The sequence below is a fragment of the Gopherus evgoodei genome, chromosome 1 (assembly GCF_007399415.2).
Source record: "Gopherus evgoodei ecotype Sinaloan lineage chromosome 1, rGopEvg1_v1.p, whole genome shotgun sequence".
NCBI classification, from domain to species: domain Eukaryota; kingdom Metazoa; phylum Chordata; order Testudines; family Testudinidae; genus Gopherus; species Gopherus evgoodei.
The window spans coordinates 161,896,776-161,918,305 of NC_044322.1; the positions used below are offsets into that span (position 1 = coordinate 161,896,776).

The 21,530-nt window shown below is 42.8% G+C and overlaps 1 protein-coding gene across 1 annotated transcript in view; it reads left to right on the forward strand.

Annotated features, from left to right (window-relative positions):
* Positions 1-21,530, forward strand: part of DSCAM (DS cell adhesion molecule) — a 662,018-nt gene that overhangs the window by 631,776 nt on the left and 8,712 nt on the right. The window lies entirely within an intron of this gene.

The following is a 21,530-nucleotide window of genomic DNA, read 5'->3' on the forward strand; positions in this document are numbered from 1 at the left end:
AAATTATATCTTTAGTGACACCCTAATAATGTATATTTATTTATACAATGCATAGGTATGCATGGTATTCTGCAGGCAAATATGTCACAATCCCTTCTCTGAAGAGTTTACGGTCTAGATTAGACAATCATGACATGACACAGGGAGAGATGATGTAAGTGAAGAAGGATTTACACAGTAAAACATTGTGAGGTTATTTATTTTATTTGTAATTTCATTTTTACTAAGCTTGTTCATTAGGCTGGGTTGGTGTCAGGGCTCCCTGTATGTTTAGAAAGCAACTCATACATTGTGGGTGCTATCCTAACACAAATAATTAATACTACTAATTGAACAAAGGGGATTTGGGGGAAGAGAGGAAACAAGCATAACAAATAGTGTTGAACAGATTGTTCTAGGAGCAGGAAGTAGCATGGTGGGAAGCCAGGAGAGGCTTGTGGGAGAAGTATACAAGAATAATTTGAAAGGACTCAGAAAAAGAAGAAATTAAGTTGTAATAAAATAAGAAGGGAATTACCAAGCCATTCAAAAGGATGAAGACGACATGGGTAGAGGAAATACTTTAGTGGAGAAAATGACTGATTCCCACCTGATTACACACTGGAAACACAGACCCCAAGAGTGGTGATCACTTGGGATATGTGAATCTACATAAAACAAGAATTAAAGGTAATTTTTTTCTTACTTTGCTTAGGGGAAATATCCACATTTCTCAGTTGAAGGAAAACTACAATCTGCCCCTTCCAATCAGTCAGACATGTTCTATAAATTCCTCAGGCAAATAGGAGAGTAAACTCCTTTCATTTTTCCAAATAAATTATTTATGTTTATTTAATATTGTTAAATGTTCTGATGTATTCTAAATAATGTACATGCTCCCTGAGGGCAGCCAGTGCTAAAATTCAGTTCCCACTCTTGAATTGGAAAGCTTCATGGTTTAAGATCTCAGCAGTTCCCCTCCAGTGAATTAAAGATTTGTAGTCAGCCCTGAGGCCATCAGCTAAATTGATTTGAATTCACACCCATTTTCTTGCTAAATTTTAATTTCCTTTTGCATTAAGGAGCAGCAATCTATCATATGACATGGTAATTAGATTTAATAACTTGGAATAGTGATGCAAGTTCCAGTGGCCCAACATGATTGTGGCTAAGGCTATATTTTAGTCACGGGTATTTTTAGTAAAAGTCATGGACAGGTCACAGGCAGTAAACAAAACTTCACAGCCCCGTGACCTGTCCATGACTTTTACTATATACCCCTGATTAAATCTTGAGTGCTATGTGGCAGAGGGTGGCTTAGGGGTGCTGCAGGTGCTGTGGGGGGGGGGGGCGGTGCATGGCCTGGGACCCCCATTGGTGCTGGGAGGTGTGAGGGAGACTCAGCAGCCAAAGACCCCCGCTGGTGCTGGGGGGGGAATGTGGCCCAGGGGCTGCCCAAGCATCTTGAGTGACCCCAGGGCCAGACATACCGGCCACTGTAGAAGTCATAGAACATCCTGGAAAGTCACGGAATCCATGACTTCCTTGACAGCCTCTGAGCCTTAATTATGGCTAATTTATATAAATGTTTCTGAACATGAGCTTTCAGTGATACTTTATAATTTAAAAGATTTAGACAACATATGGAATCATAAGGAAGTTGATTCTTGAATGCTAGAAGATAGATTAATATTCCCAGTGTCCACACTGTTGATGGGTGACTCAAGGGGCATTATTTTCAATCATTTAATTTTTTAGAAATGATGAGGAAGTTAATAATAATTAAAATATAATTACTTAAAGACAACATTGTGCATCTGGTAGCATAATGAAATAAAAATGTTAAAATGTTTAGATTTGCTCTATGGAAACAATTGAAGGTGCATACCTTGACAATGCTCTTTGATTCTGGTTCTTATTTAATGTCATTCTTTTTCAAGATCACATCTACTTGTCTGTTTCCATTATATTTTTCTTTTCCCCTGTCTCTTGTATTACATCATTTTCTGTAACCTATGCCTCCTTCTTCCTAATTTATGATTTCACCTTTCAATCAAACTTCTGTAGCTGTCCTGTTGCCAATTTATGTCTGCATAAATAATAGCTATTGTTCAAAAATAATCCCAAGAGAGTTTTGGATTAAAAATAAAATGTATTTTGAATTTACAAGACATTCCACACCAGACTGTAACAACTGGATATTTTCAAAGACTGGAAATACTGAGGCTAAACCACCTGATGGTAAGAGCTTCTTTTCATTAGAGCAAGGTAATGGATAGAGAGATAGGTGCATAAAATAACTTGCTGTATAGCACAAATATTAGCCAAAGTCAGTGAGTCAAAGATCTGAGGATATTTTGGGCTGACATTCAGACCACTCAGGTACTTAGCTAACCATTCCTCAGTCTGTTGCTCTCATTAATGTAGACAAAACTCTGAAACCTTAGGGCTCAATCCTGCAAACTGCTGAATGCTCCTGTGTGATGCTGAGCACCCTCTATTCTTATTAATTCCATTGATTTGTGGGAACATAGCATCTCACAGTAGTGCTCAGCAGCTTGCAGGATTAAGCCCTTCAGTCAGAGTGGCTGACGCCTCCAACAAGTATAATTTCAGCCATTAGGCTGAGCCACTGAAGATGGCTAATGGTGAGCAGTGGAGAGTTTGGGGGCCTATTTGAAAGAAGGGAGAGAGAAAGGCAGGGTAGCCCATTTTCAGTTTTGATGAGGTCTGTATTCAGGGATCTGAATAATAGGATCATCCCTTATTCCCCTTCAGCTCAGCTTCATTCAGAAAGTGTCATCTCAATCCAAATATTTGAATATTTACTTATCCCTATAAATGACAGCTGCAAATAACCATGCCAGGTTGGCATTTTACATTGGAATTCAATTTGGATGGCTCATCACACATCTCGGCAGGCTTAAAATGTGATCTGTTACACTAGAGCTGGGAATTAGGACTGCCTTTCCAGAACCTCTACACTTTAAATGCAACTCTAATTGTGTAATTAGTAATATGTGATAGAAGACCTCTACTTATTCCAATCCACTGTAAACCTTTCAGTCCTTTGGGATGAAATTAAAGACTGACTTTTTCTCTCTCTCAGTCAACTGTAAATATGCTTTGTGGAATATGTTCAACTGATATAAGTGAAAATGATGGAATGCTTGTGATGTGATGGAGAGAGAGACATATTGTAGCAGAATATGCTTAACAGTCTGCACTGTTTAAGAATAATTTAGCTGACTATTTAAATGATTTTCCAGTGATGCTGCATTTCTCTAATTTAGTATGAAATTATTCTTGTTTTCAGCTTTGTCAGTTTGTTTTATTAGCTCCTATCATTTTCTTTTTCTTTTAAATGACTCAATGCAGTTTAATTGACTAAATGTTAAATTCATGATTTTATAGTTTTATGTACCTGACTCTCCTCATTGTATAGACTAAACATTATGAATAACATAGAAACAGAAATCCAGGTAAACTAGAAGCCAATTCTAAATATGCCACTTGCAGGTAAGCCTGAGCATCAGAAAACAGAGGATCAGAAACACTGTTGGCTGAGTATCAGAGCGGTAGCCGTGTTAGTCTGGAACTGTAAAAAGCAACAAAGAGTCCCATGGCACCTTATAGACTAACAGATGTATTGGAGCATGTGTTTGGCAAAGTGGGTATTCACCCATGAAAGCTTATGCTCCAGTATGTCTTAGTCTATAAGGTGCCACAGGACTCTTTGTCGCTTTTTACAGTTCCAGACTAATACGGCTACCCCTCTGATACTCAGCCAACTGTGTTTCTGATCCTCTGTTTTCTGATGCTCAGGCTTACCTGCAAGTAGCATATTTAGAATTGGCTTCTAGTTTACCTGGATTTCTGCTTCTATGTTATTCATAATGTTTAGTCTATACAATGAGGAGAATCAGGTACATGAAACTATAAAATCATGAATTTAACATTTAGTCAATTAAACTGCAATAAGAGTCATTTAAAAGAAAAAGAAAATGATAGGAGCTAATAAAACAAACTGACAAAGCTGAAAACAAGAATAATTTCATACTAAATTAGAGAAATGCAGCATCACTGGAAAATCATTTAAATAGTCAGCTAAATTATTCCTAAACAGTGCAGACTGTTAAGCATATTCTGCTACAATATGTCTCTCTCTCCATCACATCACAAGCATTCCATCATTTTCACTTATATCAGTTGAACATATTCCCCAAAACATATTTATAAGGTACCATTGGAGGGGTTGCATTACTAAATATTCCAGTAGTTGTGCTTTCTAAATATATATATATATATTTTTAGAAATCACAGCTGCAGAAGATGGAACAGAGAACTAAAATAATTTATGAATTCTCACTTCAGAGTTCTAAAGGCGGAATTCTAAAAGCATTTTTGCTAATCTTTCCAAACCCACAGTTTTTTGGAGAGACTTCAGATTATTTGCTGCTTTTGCTTTTATGTCAACATTAACGAAGTGTTTTTTCTTTTACCTCTAAATAATGGTCAGTTGGACATTTTAGACCATTGATTAAAATAAAATTGCTGCACTGTACCTCCTTGTCCCTAAATTTCAGAATGCAAGAGCATGTTTTCTGATCCACCTCCTCGATGGGCCAAGAGTGGTATTAATAGAATCTTCTTGTTAATAATTGCCTCTTGGTACCTTGAGTTTTTACAATTCTGCAGGCAAAGAGCAGCCTACAGATTTTGCAAACCTCGCTGACTCAGTGTACAAAATGTAACTGGCTCTCTGAGTCTAGGTCATCTTGTATTGGTGATGGTTATACTGCACAGTATGCCACGGTGATGTCATCATGTGCTAGAATGAAAGTTAGAAGAACAAGGGGATATGAGAGACAGTATGATAACATTTTAAACTCTGTGTGCAAAATGGGCCCTTCATAACGAGGAGGCCTGTCATGTTTTGGGGTGCAACCCAAACCAGTGAGAGGTTGTGTCACTGCTTTTCCTGTAACCCTGAGTTTCTTAAAATGTTCTGCTGCTGTAGTTCCCTGTCTGGACACTCCCAGCCAACATACAAGTATGCACTGAGTGTCTGTGTGTTAAGCAGCCCTGGTTCAACAAGTCTGACTCCAGCAGCCTGTTTGTTATACCTCAGTCATATTCTTGTCTCCAGTAAACTTAGATACTGTTACTCAAGTGGACCCCAACATACCCCCAGTCAAGAATTTCCCCCAAACCACCTTCACTGAAGTCTCAGCCCTCTCTTGGAACACTAGGAGAATTAATGAGGTTTGTTGCTTCTTCAAAGAGACAAAAGCACGATTTTTTACTTTAACTGGACTTAGCAAACACTTCAGTTCAAACACAGCTGAGCAGAGCAGTTTCACTGGGTTGGTTTAGATTAAAAGCAAAACAAGTTTTTTAACAAAAAGAGATCAATTTTAAGTGAGTTCAAGTACAAGGGCATCGCAAGGCAGGACTCACCCCTGCAGCGCCTCCTGCTGGTCGTCCAGGGAATTAGGTCTTCCAGCCTCCGGAGCACCCTCTGTAGGCCGTTGTCCCATTTGCCGCTGGGCCTGAGTCCCTCCTGGACCCCGGTGGCCCTTTCAGGCCAGGGTGCTGCCCCCTGGCAGTACCCCCAGAGATCTGAGTCTCCCCTCCTCAGGGAACCCCTACCCCCTATCCCCACCTCACCTCAGACTATGGCCACTGCCAGTCATCACCTAGCCCCCGTTCCCTGGGGCAGACTGCAGTGTAAGTGCCACTCATCAACGGCAAGTGGGGGGTTGGACCTGCTGCCTCTGCCTACCCCTGGGCTGCCCCTCTGCAACCTCAATACCTGTTCTTGGCCTTTAACAAGGCCAGCAGCCTGGGGGGTTTCCAGGCTGGAGCTCCCCAGCTCCTCCAGCCTTCCCCCTACCCTGCTTCAGTCTAGGTACCCTGCTCAGCTCCCAGACAGCGAGGCCTTCTCCATCAAGAGCTAGAGGGAGAGTCCTGCTCTAGCTTCTGGCCTCAGCCCTCTTATAAGGGCCACCTGGGCCCCCATTAAGCCACCCATGGCCTGATTGGGGCATGGCCCCCAGCTGAGGCTGCTTCCCCCAATCAGCCCCGCTTTTCCTTTTCTGCCACAGCCCTCTCCGCAGGCTGTTTTAAGCCTTTTAAGGCAGGAGCAGGTGACCACCCTGCAACAAAGAGATAAAGACAAAATGGTTACAAGCAAATAAAAATAAAATATGCTTTCTAGTGGCTAAGACCTAACTTGACAAGTTACAACGTTGGTAGATTTTTCACCAATCTTTTTCCTTCCACCCATGGCTGAGTTTCTCTTAGTCAGCACCTTTCACAGAAGTACAAGTTGATCATTCCCCTTGTTTCCCTAGATGAAAGGTCTTTGCCTAAACACCTATATTCAGTTCCAAGAGACTCCAGCTCCCATCTTTCTCAGCTTGCATGAGCTCTGGCCTTTTGTATCTGTCCAGGGATGGAGAACAAGATGGCTTAGTCTTTCACCTTTTATCTTCTCAAACTCACTGTTTTGTCCCCAGACTCAGGATGACCTCATACTGTTCTTCCCTTCCTATGGACTTCCAATGGGGCTATCTTTGTTTTTGATCATGCCTTGCGTAATTTCATTGGAGACAGGTAAATAGCTGCCTTATCTCCTGTCTGGAAGAAACCTTTTCCTCCCTTTGTTTGATCAGAGACTTTAAAGCATAATATCAGTGAGTATTCATAATTCCTCATCTAGTGCTAATACATAGATTTTACCATGATATTAATTATCAGTGTGTCATTAGCGTTCATAAAAGACCTTACATTATGCGCTTTTATAATGCAGTAATATTGTGTCTGATCAGTTGGTCAGTTGCTTATCATCTGAGGTTCAGACTCCTGAAAGAGGCAGTCTCCTCCGTTTGCTATGTTGATGGCTTTATCTTTTATGTAAAAGTGCCTTCATTGTCTCTGCTTGACAACAAGCAAATACATATTCCATTGTCTAGAGCAGACTGGGCTTACGCACTGCTTGTCAAACACATTTTAAGAACATAATTCTAGCATGAATCCATAATTCTTTGTACACACCTCATAAATACATCACACAAGAATATTAATGATCAGTGAGTTATTAGTTTTTCAATGTTATATTACATGCTACCTGTTTGGGTATACATCATGACAACAGGGTATTAGGTGGGTTAGATGTCAAACCTGACAAAAGTTGATGACACAAAGTAGTGAACCACCAATGGCTACTGTGTCACAGACCCCCAATGTCCATCATCTTCATAGTGTTAATAGCATGTAATATGTGAAAAATGGTGCCAAGATATTGTTAGTGTTGAACTTAATATCATCCTCAACTTCAAAGCTCCTGGAAGTCTGGGAGTTCACCCAACTTCAAGAGAACAATGGATAAATCAAATGAAAGCAATTGGAAATTGAAAATATAGAGATTTTTTACGTCTTGATCAACAATGTCAGAATAGCTCAGGCTAGTAGGTGCCTCAATCAATTAACATTTCATGGTAATCCAGTCATCTAGGGGAGAAGAGCTGATGGGTTTAGTGTGGTTCTTAGTGGAGAGGTGCTCACATCACAGATTGCACCCCTGTTGCCACTATCTAGTAGTCTCAACTGTGATTGAACCAGTTATGGAGACTGAACTATCGTTTCAGCACAGGCCCTAGTCCTTTGGGTCATGATTGAGGCACATTAGCACATCAGTGTTAGACAATTTCCACTGCTAATGCCTGTGGTCTACCTGGGAAACTGATAAATGTGTTAGTACCTGCTTTGAAAAAATTGGTGTGGGAAGTTGAAGCTAAACAAATTCAGGCTGGAAGTAAGGCATACGTTTTTAATAAACCACTGAAACAATTTATTAAGGGCTCTGGTAACTTCTGCCTCACTGTCAATTTTTAAATCATGATCAGATGTTTTTCTAAAACATATGCTCTGGAAATTATTTTGGGGAAGTTCTGTGGCCTGGATGTTCTATACAGGAGGTCAGACTAGATGATCACGATGGTCTCTTCTGGCCTTAGAATCTATTAATTTGAAATAGACATGCCCCGTTCTTGCCTTTCACTGCCCTCTCAATGTTTTTTTTAAATGGAAGATAAGAAAAGATAATTGTAGTAGTTTATGAGGGGATGTTTACCTCACACAAGGCCTGATCAGGTAAAAAGGGCCAATTACCCTGCGACAGTCTGCACCTGGAGGAGAATCAGGGCTGATTGGGACTAATGGCTGATGAAGCCCAGCTCGGGGAGGAGCTGAACTGGGTTTACAAAGAGAAGTTGGTGGTGGTAGGGAGGAACTCTACTGTCACGCCCAAGAGAGGAGGGGAGTTGGCAAGAGACAAGGAGGAATCCTAGGGGGGAATAAAGTCTGGGATCCTGCCTGAGAAAACAGACTTTGGCAAGAGATGAAGAGAGGGTAAAGTAGCCGCAGTGAATGGCGGAGGTTCCAGTGGTAACTCAGGCATGGGCCAGAAGACAGAGAAAGGAAAGAGCCCAGAGAAAAAGTGGCAGGGTTTAGGATTGCTTAGACCATGGTTGCTAGACATAGGATCCCTAGGTGGGAACCCAGAGCAGAAGGCTGGCCTGGGTTCCCCTACCAGCCCCTGGGGGACTGGCATAGTCCGGCCAGTGGAACAGAAGACTGCCTGAGACAGATCGTCCAGTGGAACTTGGATACCCTGGAAGGGGAAAACAATAGTGACCTGGCCGAAAAGGGAGCAGTTGATTCAAGAGAGGGGGGAGTAAGAACTGAAGGAGGGTGCATCAGACTGGTTGAGAGATAATCCCCAGGTGCGGCCACAGGGAGGTGTCACAGTAGTGAGTAGCAAACCCCTTGACATAACTGAAGTTTTCTCATAATGTTGCTATTTTCTGCTTTGAAAATATTAACACAAAATTGAGTTATCACAACAATTATTCTAACTTCAATAAACATACCAGTCATGGAGTTTATTAAAAATACATTTCTGTTATTATCATTTTAAATCTTGTAATAGCCTCATCAACAGAAGTCATAATAAAATGAAATAGATTTAGTGTCACTTGTGGGGGGAGGAATTATGGCTCTGCCTACTCCCCACCCCTCCTTGGTAACTTGCTCCGTGAGGATTATGTCAGGCATAAAGCCCCAGCAGTCCCCACAGCACCCAGTGTGAAGGCTGTCTGAGGGATGGAATCCTGGCTGTCCTCTATCCTTTGTGTAGCCATGTGAAGAACTACTCTCAATATAGCTTTTAGTATGCATGTTATCCAGATCCTCTGATTTAAATACGCTTACATTGTCCAAGAATTCTCTTATATGCCCTTTATCAATAACAACTTTTATAAGGTCTTTAGTTTCTAATTTATTCAGTGCTAGACGTGCCTACCAGAAGACTGAGGTCTGGTCTACTCTGGCATAACGATGTTAGTTAGGGATATGATTCTTTTGGAAACATAACTTTGCCAATAAAAGCCCCAGTGAAGATGCAGTTATACTAGTATAACTGCATCTTATATCAGTATATCTTATTCCACTTACCAAACCACAGTAAGCTATACCACTATAACTGCATCTACACCAGTGGGTTTTGCCACATTAAGTATAGCAGCATAGTTAAAGCAGCAAAATTTCTAAGTGAAGACAAGCCCATGAGATGCAGAATGCAGTCACTTGTGTAACCCTTCTGCCTCTCTGAGTTGGCAGCAACAAGGGCCGGGTTCAGTATCCAGGGGTTCCATTTCAGTAACACAATGCATAATCGGCTCGAGCCCCCACCCAGTGACCTAGGACACTTACATACCACACCCCCTGGGTGCCTCTAGGAGGCAATACTTCCCCTCTCGGAAGCATGGAGTCTGAGTGTAGCAAAATCTTTTTAATAAAGGAAGGAATCAATGCGGCATCCCATTGGAGAAACACCACAAACAGGGTTGTAACACAAACCATAAACAAAAACCCACCTCCAAGTACGTTTGGCAATGTCCTTTTTCCCCTTAGGGTTTTAAGTCCAATCACCCCAAAGTCCAACAACCCAAAAGTCTCTGGTCAATGCCACCCCAGAGTTTGAGAGTTTATCTGTAGAGGTCCCTCCCCGCAGCCTGGGTAGAAAGGGGCACCTTACGTGGTCCGGGGCCAACTGCCCTGCCTCTCCGTGGGTTCTGCTTCCGCCTTCTCCATGAACTGCTCCGCTTTACCAGCCGCTCCACTCTGCTCCTCCAGCCGTCCTAACAAACTGCTCCACTCCACCAGCTGCTCTGTTCCATGAGCTGCTCCAGTTCTCCCTGCAAACTGCTCGGCTCTGCTCGCTCTGTGGGCCGCTCCAACTGTCCCACAGCTACTCCGCTCTGCCAGCCGCTCCGCTCCACCAGCTGTCCCGTGATCCGCTCCAGCCATCCCCATAAACTGCTCCACTCCGCCAACTGCTCTGTTCCACAGTATAGCTTCAGGCTCCCCCACTAGTTAGCACAGTACTCAGTGCTCTCAGCTCAGTAATTTCAGCTCTTTAGTGATTTCAACTCTTAGTGATCTCAGCTCTTAGTAGGGGAGCCCCAGTGCTAGTGCACCATTAGCCCAAAGTGAGTTCAGCTCAGTAACCTGTATCTAGATTCTTGAGGGAATAAAAAAATCAACTCTGACATTCCACAGTGGAGAGAGGAGGGTGTGGAACTGGTGCTTCTGGCTCCACAAGGAGACTGCACTACCAGGCACAAATACCTGCCCCCAGCCTCTCTAAATTCACAGGGTTTTGGAACCCATGTCCCTTGTCTAGCAAGTACCACCCAACTGAGATTGAGTTATTTCTGTCACAAAGCAGTCCCACAGCTCGGCAGCCTGGGATGGGGTAGGCGTGCCTTTGCAAATACACTCTCTGAAATTCTTTCCACCAGATGTCAGGGTAGAGCTCATCCTGACTCTGCTTACACTTGTATGAAATAATTGCTCATAAAGCCCCTCAAGCAGCTGTTGAAGATTAGATGCTGCATGTGGAGTGCTGCTTTATGATCCCAAGCAGGAGGTGAAAGTTAAGAGAGTGGCCTGGGCACAAATCTTATTTTCCAGATTTGTTCAGTATGGATAAAAATAAGCTACTCGGTGCAATGAGGGGAAAAAATGAAGTATGCAGTAATAAAGTTCAAAGGGTTCATTCTTTCTTTTCAAACATTAGCCCTGCAGCTCAGGCAAAAGAGATGTGAACTAGTATGTGATGAATTCAATGATGCTGAAGCTGGGGGTTCAGTTTTCTACCTGGCAAAGATTAGAGTGCAACATGGAGAGGAAATCTATTTTGAAACTCAATTTCTGCTGAAAAGTGGCTGGCAGCAGTACCTGAACCTGATATGAACTCAGCCGTTGGAGATTTATTAATGGCTGTGAGGCTTGACTCAAGAATAGCATTGACCTGAGAAAATGAATATTTTATGTCCCTTTTTCTCTCTCTCTTGTATTTCTGCACTGGTTGAAACTAGAGGTGAGTCCAAGTCGCAAAGTCTGTTTCCAGAACTAAAACTGAATTTCCTTAAAGATTCAGTGTGTTTGAATCTGGAGTTTTGGTTTAAGTTCACATCTAAACTGAAACCTGTATGCTGTTTGATAAATCATGTGGTTGCAGGTTGTGTGATTTGAGATTACCCTTTATAGCGACAAGTCTATAGAGTTAATTAAACTGAGTGGAGTAGCATTGGGTTTATTCCTGCTTTTTTGAACTCTGTGAAAAATTTGCACTTATATGGTCACTCCATTTTTCGTCAAAAATTGGGCCAAATTCTCCATTTCCTTATACCTGATAGCCTAATTAAGTGAGAGAATTTGCAGAAATCTGAATGACTGCATGAGGTGTAAGGCAATGGAGAATCAGGTCCATCCTTTCTATTTGGTGAAGGGATCTGGATTCCCTCTCCAGTTACCATCAACATTCAGTAGCTGCTAGAGATATCCTAGGGAGCATTACCTAGTTCTTTACAGTGCTTATTTAATATCCTTGGATTTGCAATACTAATTCTATGTTCCTCAACCTGCACAAATGTTGCAGGAGGACTTTCAGCAGCTGTCCCAGGATTCTGACTAAAAAGAGTGAAATGGATGATATAAGAATGTCCATACTGTGTCAGATCAATGGTCAGTCTCGCCTAGTATCCTGTCTTCCAACAGTGACTGGTGCCAAATGCTTCAGAGGGAATGAACAGAACAGGACAACTATCTAGTGTTGTCTCTTGTTGTCCAGTGCCAGCTTCAGGCAGTCAGAGGTTTAGGGACACCTGGAGCATGGGATTGCATCCCTGACCATTTTGGCCAATAGCCATTGATGGACCTATCCTCCATGAACTTATCTAATTCCTTTTTGAACTCAGTTATACTTTTGGCTTTCATAACATCCCCTCGCAATGAGTTCCACAGGTTGACTGTGTGTTGCATGAAGAAGTACGTCCTTATGTTTTTATTAAACCTGCTGCCTATTAATTTTATTGGCTGACCACTGGTTCATGTGTTATGTGGAGGGATAAATAACACTTCCCTATTCACTTTCTCCACACCAGTCATGATTTTATAGACCTCTATCCTATCCCCCCTTAGTTTTCTCTTTTCTAAACTGAACAGTCTCAGTCTTTTTAATCTTTCTTCATAAGGAAGCTGATCCATGCCCCTAACCACTTTTGTTGCCCTTTTCTGTAACTTTTCCAGTTCTACTATATTCTTTTTGAGATGGGTGACCAGATGGAGGGGGATGCTTTTTCAGTTGAATATTTGCATCATGTGACTTAACATTCAATAGAAAATATTTTCAGTCAAGGTTTTGTTTGCTGGAAGCAGTTCCAGGACTGATTCAAATCATCAACTTGACTCTATAAAAGAGTTACATGGACCCGGGACAAGGGCTGAGAAAAGTGGGTGGATAAGGCTAATCAAAGCAGGCAGGAAAACAATGGAGCAGGTGGAATGTTTGTGCATAGATTTTTACTATTTTTTTTTTATCTTCATTAGCAAGTCCCCTAATGTGTACTGTATGACAGAACCCTTACACATCTCCTGATTCTGAAGTTACTCTCTTGGATCAGCCTTGCAGGAATGGCATCTAAAATCTTATTTTATTATGTTTTTCTCTATGCTTGGGATAATTATTTATGTTTTATTGTGCTGTTGATAAACCAGGAGGACCTCTTCAAAATTCAGATCCATGCCGTCTGCATGTTGTCACAGGGGCGGCACATCAGTGATGAAAAGAGAAATTTTCAGCATCTTCTCTCAGCTTTTCTTTCTTGGGATATCAGGGGTTTAGCCATCTTTGAGCCTGGACAAGCTAATGTTCTGCAAACCACTTAATTCTGCATTTAATAGAGACTCATTACAGAGTTTAAATCACTGGCGTGTGTTATTTCCTTAATTGGTTTACAGAGTGAGGTTCATTTTTACAATTTGTATAACCTGGCTGCTGCATTAATATTGAACTAGAACAGTGTTAGATCAGTGACTGTACAGGTTTTGTGTCAAACCGGAATCTATACTGAAGTGATTTTAATGCTTAAATCTTGCAGTTCTTTTGATCCAATCCTGTTTTCCAGCCAGCTTTAGTGTGAACATTTCAGTTTAAACAGAGTATAATAGACCTGAACATTATATTCAGTTCAATGGGATAGAGGAGTTGGAGTTTGCTTCTGCAGTTACTATATATGAATCAGTAAAGTTCATGGAAAGTAATTTTATCCCACTCTTTTGTTAGAAGAAAACAGAATGAGAGCCCAATTCCTCACAGATTCCAGTAACAGTGTCAAACGGCAGAACTGTGACCTGTTTTCATCTTGTTCTCAATTGGTGCTTCATTTTCATTCTTCTCATTTGAAAGTTTATAACTGGTTTTTCACAAGTACTTATTTTAGACTGCTTTAGTTTACAGTGTAGTTTGTTTTCTCTTTCACTTTCTGTCAGGTTAAAAAAAATCCCATGTATTTCTATATCGTGCATATGTATAAAAGAACACAAATGTCCTTCTTTATTAGCAACAACTTAAATGATTAAAAATGAAAGATTTATAAAAATCTTTACTTTTCATCACTAATTCGGATTGTTTACTTTCTTTGTATTTCTCTCAGCTGAAAATAAAATTAAACAGCCCAGTGTCTTTTATACCATGGAGGTAATGGATGCAACTCCATAGTGAAGGCAGAGTTTTGCACTTAAAGCAGGGGTTAAATTTATAGTTTGTTTTCAGGCAATTCTCTAGCCCATTGCTGAAATGTTTAGATTGCAAACACTACTACAAGGGAATGTTCAAATCCAAATAAAAAATATTGGTTTTATTTTAATGAAAACAATAGTTTGTGAAAACAATTCTATTCATCTGATATTTTTTAAAACTTTGGTTTCACAAAACCTTAATTTTGAACCTACATTGACCTAAGAAGCATCCTTTTAATGAATAATGAGTGAAACATTTCATCTTGCTGGTTTTGTGAGATGCTGTGTGATTTTTATATGCCATGTCAAGGCAATCCCAGAGTAACCAGAAACAATTGTTTCCATAGAAACAATAAATGATCCAGCTGTGCCATGAGATGCTGTGGTGACTTACAGGTGTCCCTATTACAACTAGCCCATACCTGAGGTTCTGTTTCTTTCCATTATGTCAGGGGACCTTATTACAATTTTAGATTTACAACATATCTAAAATGTTGGCAGCTGGAAGTGTTAGTTTGTGATTACCTGCAAGAATATGATCATGCTTTTGTTAGACCATAATGTGCAAGGTAACAAGTGTCATTGTATGTGCAGGTAATCAATTTAACAGCCTAGCCTTATCATAACTGCATTTTTTCTCAATGTGAAGGCTTCTTTGGATGGTAACTTCTAATATATACATATTTTTATGTTGTTCAACCTTTGGTGTCAGCAGCTAGAAAGTTCTTAATTTAAGTAAGAAAATCTGGATTTCTGGCCCCAGTTGATAAATTAGCAAGAATTACACAATGCGCCCTGTCAGCACCACTCAAATAACTTCCACTGGAGGGCATAACAAGACCCAGTTACACTAACTGTGCTCTGAGCATCACTTCAGGGATGTTATATATCAGCAACAGCCTTTGATTCTGAGTTTTTGCTGCTTCCAAATCTTCCTACTATTGTTATTAGTAGAGATTGAAACTACAGCCTAACTTTGAGCCTCTTTTCATAGGGTTTCTAGGGCCATGTCTACACTGACATAATCACATAATGTAGACTCAGCCTACACTGAAGGAATGAGTTTTTCTGTTGGTGTAGGAACCCTACCTCCCCAAGCAATAGTAGCTAGGTTAATGAAAGCATTCTTCCATCAACCTAGCTGCATCTACATTACGGGTTGGGGTGCCATAGCTGTGTTGCTCAGGGGCTGTGGATTTTTCACACTCCTGAGCAATGTGACTATGTCAACTTGTATTTTGTATGTAGACAAGATTTATGTCAGATTTAACCATGGATTTCAACAGCAGGGCCTGATCCAAAGCCTATTGAAATCAATAGAATAACTCTCATTGACCATATTGGGCTTTGAATCAGATTATATTTGCCAGTTGAATATCCTAAAATATCCCAGGAATATACTGTGAGGTGTGCCAGGTTCTTGAAAGTGGCAACTCTATGAGATGGTGCATATTTAAAGAATTTTCATTCAGTTCATCCAGTCAGCCGCAACCTAGTGTTAAACACTAGTGTTACTAACCATGCATAACTGAGTGATTACTTTAGTACGTTTTCTCTGTCGCCTCATGGACGGGAGATCATTGTTTCTAAGTGCCCTTAAAAACATGAAACAGCTTGGCTGATGAGCCAAAGATGTTGATTTACCCAGAGAGGTCGTTTTTAAAGTCTTGCTGCTGCATTCGTATTGAACTAGAAAAGCCTCAGATCTGCAGCTGTCCTGGTTTTGTCAAAACCTGGACTCCCACCTACCAGCTATGGGATCCAAAGGATTCAGTACTTCCATTATGCAGGGCCAGTGCAACCATTTAGGCGACCTAGGCAGTCGCCTAGGGCACTAGGATTTGGGGGGCACCATTTTCTTTGGCAGCGACCGTGGCATCCAGATCATCGGCTGCCCCAGTCGCCGCCAGCATTTAGGCGGAGGGAGCTGGGGCAGGCGAGCGCGGGAAGGGCCGCCTGCAGCAAGTGTGAGGGGGGTGGCACGTAGGGGAACTCCCCGCCCCAGCTCACCCTGCCCTTCCTCCTCCCTGAGAACACCGTGGCTGCTTCACTTCTTCCACCTCCCAGGCTTGTGGCACCTACGCTGATTGGTGCTTGTGCTTGTGCACAGAGCAGGAGTGAGCTGGGGTGGGGGGGGTGCCTCAGGGTGGGGGGTATGGGTTGGGGAGCTGCCACGGGGGGGACACCTCAGGGCGGATGGGGAGGGTGCAAGGTGGAAGTTTCGCCTAGGGCGTGAAACATCCTTGCACTGGCCCTGCCATTATGATATCTGGAGTTAATTCATTCTTAGTGCCAGTGCCAGCAGCACAGTGGCAGCCCTTAAAGATGTACCACTTTTGCCTGATACACATAACTAAAATTACTGCAAAGATTTTGCAGTGTTCCCTTGTACTTTCTACTGTAGCAAATACCTTGTATACTGAAGATGTTGTGCTAAGATTGTCTAAATACAAAGGCTTACTTAAATATGAGGCAACTGACAAGTTTTTTAAGTCTAGTGCTGTAAGTCAGTCCCACTTCTGCTTGCAATAGTAAGGAGAAGAAAAGTACTTCTTTTACTCTTTTATTAGAGGCTTCAAACTAGAAATGTCTATGCCTCCTAGTATCCAATTAATAGGTGCACTGTTTAAGTATGTTTCATTGGTTTAATACAAATGTATTGTGACAAAGTTCCTCCTCTACCTTGGTGGGTCCTGCACTTATTGGCAGATTTGCTCACCTCAGTGATCTTCCCCACAGTTTGGATCAACTCCTCCTGTGTCTGATCAGGAGTTGGGAGGTTTGGGGGAAACCCAGGCCCGCCCTCTACTCCGGGTTCCAGCCCAGGGCCGTGTGGATTGCAGCTCTCTATAGTGCCTCCTGTAACAGCTGCATGAGAGCTACCACTCCCTGGGCTACTTCCCCATGGCCTCCTCCAAACACCTTCTTTATCCTCACCACAGGACTTTCCGCCTGGTGTCTGATAATGCTTGTACTCCTTAGTCCTCCAGTAGCACAGCCTCTCACTCTCAGCTCCTTGTGCCTCTTGCTCCCAGCTCCTCACACGCACTTCCTCTCCTCTAGCTCCTCCCTCCCTGACTGGAGTGAGCTCCTTTTTAAACCCAGGTGCCCTGATTAGCCTGCCTTGATTGGCTGCAGGTGTTCTAATCAGCCTGTCTGCCTTAATTGGTTCTAGCAGGTTCCTGATTACTCTAGTGCAGCCCCTGCTCTGGTCACTCAGGGAACAGAAAACTACTCAGCCAGTGACCAGTATATTTGCCCTCTACCAGACTCCTGTTCTGTACACACTCGTGCTCCACACTCTCCACTACCTCACCCTTGCGTCCCACCCCGATACCAACTGGCAGGACCTCCTGCCACCTCTCGAGGGAGAGAAGCCCCGGTGGGCCAACTTATACTCTGCACTGGTCCCGAGGCCTGCTCGGGATGTCAGCTGGCAGCTCCTTCACAGGGCCGTGAGCACGGGCGTGTACTTGGCGCGGTTCACTCCTGTCCCCAACACCTGCCCTTTTTGTGATGTGAAAGAGACCCTGGCGCACATTTATTTAGAGTGTGCCAGATTGCAACCCCTTTTCTGGCTCCTCTTGAATATCTTATTGCATTTTTGGTTGTACTTTTCCCCTCACCTTTTTATCTACGCACTTCCCATCCGTGGCCCCACAAAGTTGCAGGATCTCCTTATCAACCTCCTCTTGGCCCTGGCCAAACTAGCCATCTATAAAACCAGGGAGAGGAGGCTGGCCGATGGGATTACCTGCGACTGTGGAGCCTATTTCTGCTCCTCCGTCCGTTCACGCATCCGGGCAGAGTTCCTCTGGGCAGCATCCACTGGCTCCCTTGACGCCTTCGAGGAGCAGTGGGCGTTGTCCGGGTTCTCTGCTTGGTGTCCCCATTAGGTTCCCTTTGTTTAGCCCTATGACCTCACTCCCTATCCTGTTTTTTCATTAGTTGTCCCACGAAATCATTTGGTGTCACAGACCTGTGGATCCTCCCCTTAGGCTGGGGGGAGGTCCTTTAGAAGCGGGCGGGCTTTGCCCGCCCACCTCCTGGATGCCAATAGGGCCAGACTCCTGTTCTGTACATGCTCGTGCTCCACACTCTCCACTACCTCACCCTTGCGTCCCGCCCCGATACCAACTGGCGGGACCTCCTGCCACCTCTCGAGGGTGAGAATCCCCGGTGGGCCAGTTTATACTCTGCTCTGGTCCCGAGGCCTGCCAGGGATGTCAGCTGGCGGCTCCTTCACGGGGCTGTGAGCATGGGCGTGTACTTGGCGCAGTTCACCCCTGTCCCCAACACCTGCCCTTTTTGTGGTGTGAAAGAGACCCTGGCGCACATTTATTTAGAGTGCGCCAGATTGCAACCCCTTTTCCGGCTCCTCTTGAATATCTTATTGCATTTTTGGTTGCACTTTTCCCCTCACCTTTTTATCTACGCACTTCCCATCTGTGGCCCCACAAAGTCGCAGGATCTCCTTATCAACCTCCTCTTGGCCCTGGCCAAACTAGCCATCTATAAAACCAGGGAGAGGAGGTTGGCCAATGGGATTTCCTGCGACTGTGGGGCCTATTTCTGCTCCTCTGTCCGTTCACGCATCCGGGCAGAGTTCCTCTGGGTGGCATCCACTGGCTTCCTTGACGCCTTTGAGGAGCAGTGGGTGTTGTCCAGGGTTCTCTGCTCAGTGTCCCTATCAGGTTCTCTTCATTTAGCCCTATGACCTCACTCCCAATCCTGTTTTTTCATTAGTTGTCCCACAGAATTATTTGGTATCACAGACCTGTGGATCCTCCCCTTAGGCTGGGGGGAGGTCTTTTAGAAGTGGGCAGGCGAAGCCCACCCACCTCCTGGATACCAGTAGGACCAGACTTCTGTACCCCACTGGTCTGGGTCTGTCACAGTATGTTCTCAGTTCAATTATAGTGGTAGTGGTTTTGTTTAAGACACTCATTGATTAAGAACCTGTTTTAGGAATTAGAAGGCTTAAGCCTAAGTATTTTAGTAAGTTACATTCTTTTAAAATGTTCCATGTGAGATGGAATTTTCATTTTTGATCACTGAGGGCCAGGTCCTCACCAAGTGTAAATCAGTTTAGTCTCACTGAAATCAATACAGCTATGCCAGTTTACACAAACTGAGGTTCTGGCCACTAAACTATAGCATTACTCATCCCCCGGTGGATATTTGTATTATGATTATAAACAACGAGTAGCTGAACAATGATGAATGGAATCAACAGCAGGTGGGTTTGTTTCATTGTGTGAAACTTAACTGCTAATTATTCAAAAAATTAGGGGGGGGGAAGCTGTTGTGAACACGCAAACATCAGCAGCTTGCAAGAAGCAGTTAAGTATATAGGTGTGCGCAGATATAGAGCTCTACAAAGATTTCATAAAAATAATTCCTTTCCTGAGTATAAAATGCAGCCATGAAGGGAACGAAAGGAGTTTTAAATATCCAGTCAAGATATAGTAACTATTACAGGGAAGTTCTGGATATCTCCAAATGAGTGTCTCACTAGAAGAGTGTAGCATGGAGATTTTATTTCTTTTACACTATGTGCTTACAGGCATAGGTCCATGTTTTCATCTTGGGTTGGGGTTGTTTTTGTTTTTTTAGTGCCATCTGTGAACTGTTAAAACCCCTATCTCCATCTCTGTGAGAAACTCTAAATATGGAATGGCATGGGCTCTACTGTCATGGTGGTTACCCATATGAAAAAGAGAAGCTGACAGTTACCTAGCTGCAAGTTAGTAAACTACTAAAATGCATCAAAAATTGAGTATCCCTATTGGATCCCATTCAAAATTAACCCTTTAACTCATTTAAATATGCCAAAAGTTGAGCCCTTTGAGGTGTTTTCATAGGCGTTTGAGCTCTAGTTGAAGGCATTCAAGCCAAGCTGAGAACTAGTCAGTGCTTTCACAGCTAGGTTCCTGGCCAATCAGAGAACGAGTTACACTTCCACTTCCTTTTTTCTCCTGGCTACATGGCTAGTCAATAATAGAGCCACTCCTTCTTTGACGAACACTTTCCAGCTCAGGCTAGATAATAGTTCTATGATAGCTCTATGTTAGTGTGTGGGGTAGAAAAAGGAGTGAATAGGCTAGGCCCAGTCCTTCTGTAATAGGGGAGGCAGCGGATAACTCAAGCAATAGCTTTTATATGTATACACTCTCCTTCTTCCTGCCCCTGAGCTTGACTGTCTGCTGGAGCACAGGCCAGCATTTTGTCTTTTCAGGACTTTTTGAAAAGCAATACATCAAGTTAAACCTCAGGGGTGCTGCAGGTAAAGCCTTAGTAAATAGATGTTAATAGGTCCCAGTCAATTTCAAAGAGAGCATACCGTACACAAATATTTAATGCACACAAAACACATCTTTAATAGTTTCAAACATTGTAAATGGTATTAGGAATACTATGAATAACTTTTAAACAAAAGCTATTACACAGTAAAGCTATTGGTGTTCCTTACACAGACTTTTCATAGACTCATAGAATCATAAGACTGAAAGGGACCTTGAGAGGTCATCTATCCAGTCCCCTGCACTCCTGACAGGACTAAGTGTTATCCCTCTTTGTTTCTGTTACAAAGATTCAAATATAAGGTTTTGTCATAACACTTGCTATACTTCAGCACACACATCAAGATACATCCCCACTGATCTCCTCTTGGAGATGATTTCTCAGTCTTTATAGTGTGACCATAGTATATAGCGTGTGTCACCTGTAGTCTTCAGAGCTGGAGGAGATTGGCAGCACCTCAGTCCTTTCAAGCACTTCAGAGCCCTGTCAGCAAACAAACAGCCTGGGGATCTCCACAGCTAGTGGCATTCCAGCCCTTGGGTTAATAGCTGATTGGTTCTCACAGTTGCTGGTGCAACAGAAATGTATCCAAAGTAGTACAGGGATTGGGACCCAGGCCTCACCGCAGTCACATTTCTTGCTCCTGTGCCAATCAGTCACTGAGTCTATAAGGCTCTGATTGGCTCTACTCCCAGAGGGCTACTAGGGTATAACCTGCCAGGTAAGTGGCCCTCAATGAAAATTTCCTATACAGCCTCAGAACAGTTATTGAGCTTGCCTACTAACTACCACAATCTGTTCTGGAAGTTTCTGGCTCTTTCTAATTGACTTACCCTGCCTGGCTCTCTGCACAGACCATCCAACTAAGATCCATATCTCCTCCCCACTGGTTCTCTTTCCCTCCCCTGGAGAAAGTCAAATGCTGTGGTATAAAGCATGCGGTTACACTTCCTCTTCTGGCTTAGGCTAATCTAGGGGATTCAGCAACCAGAGAGAGCTCTGAGGCTGCTACAAAGCATGTGTTCTGGAAAGTTTCCTATTAAAGTTGAAAGATTGTTTCATCTGTTGTTCAGTCACCCTGCCTGTTTTCTTAGAGG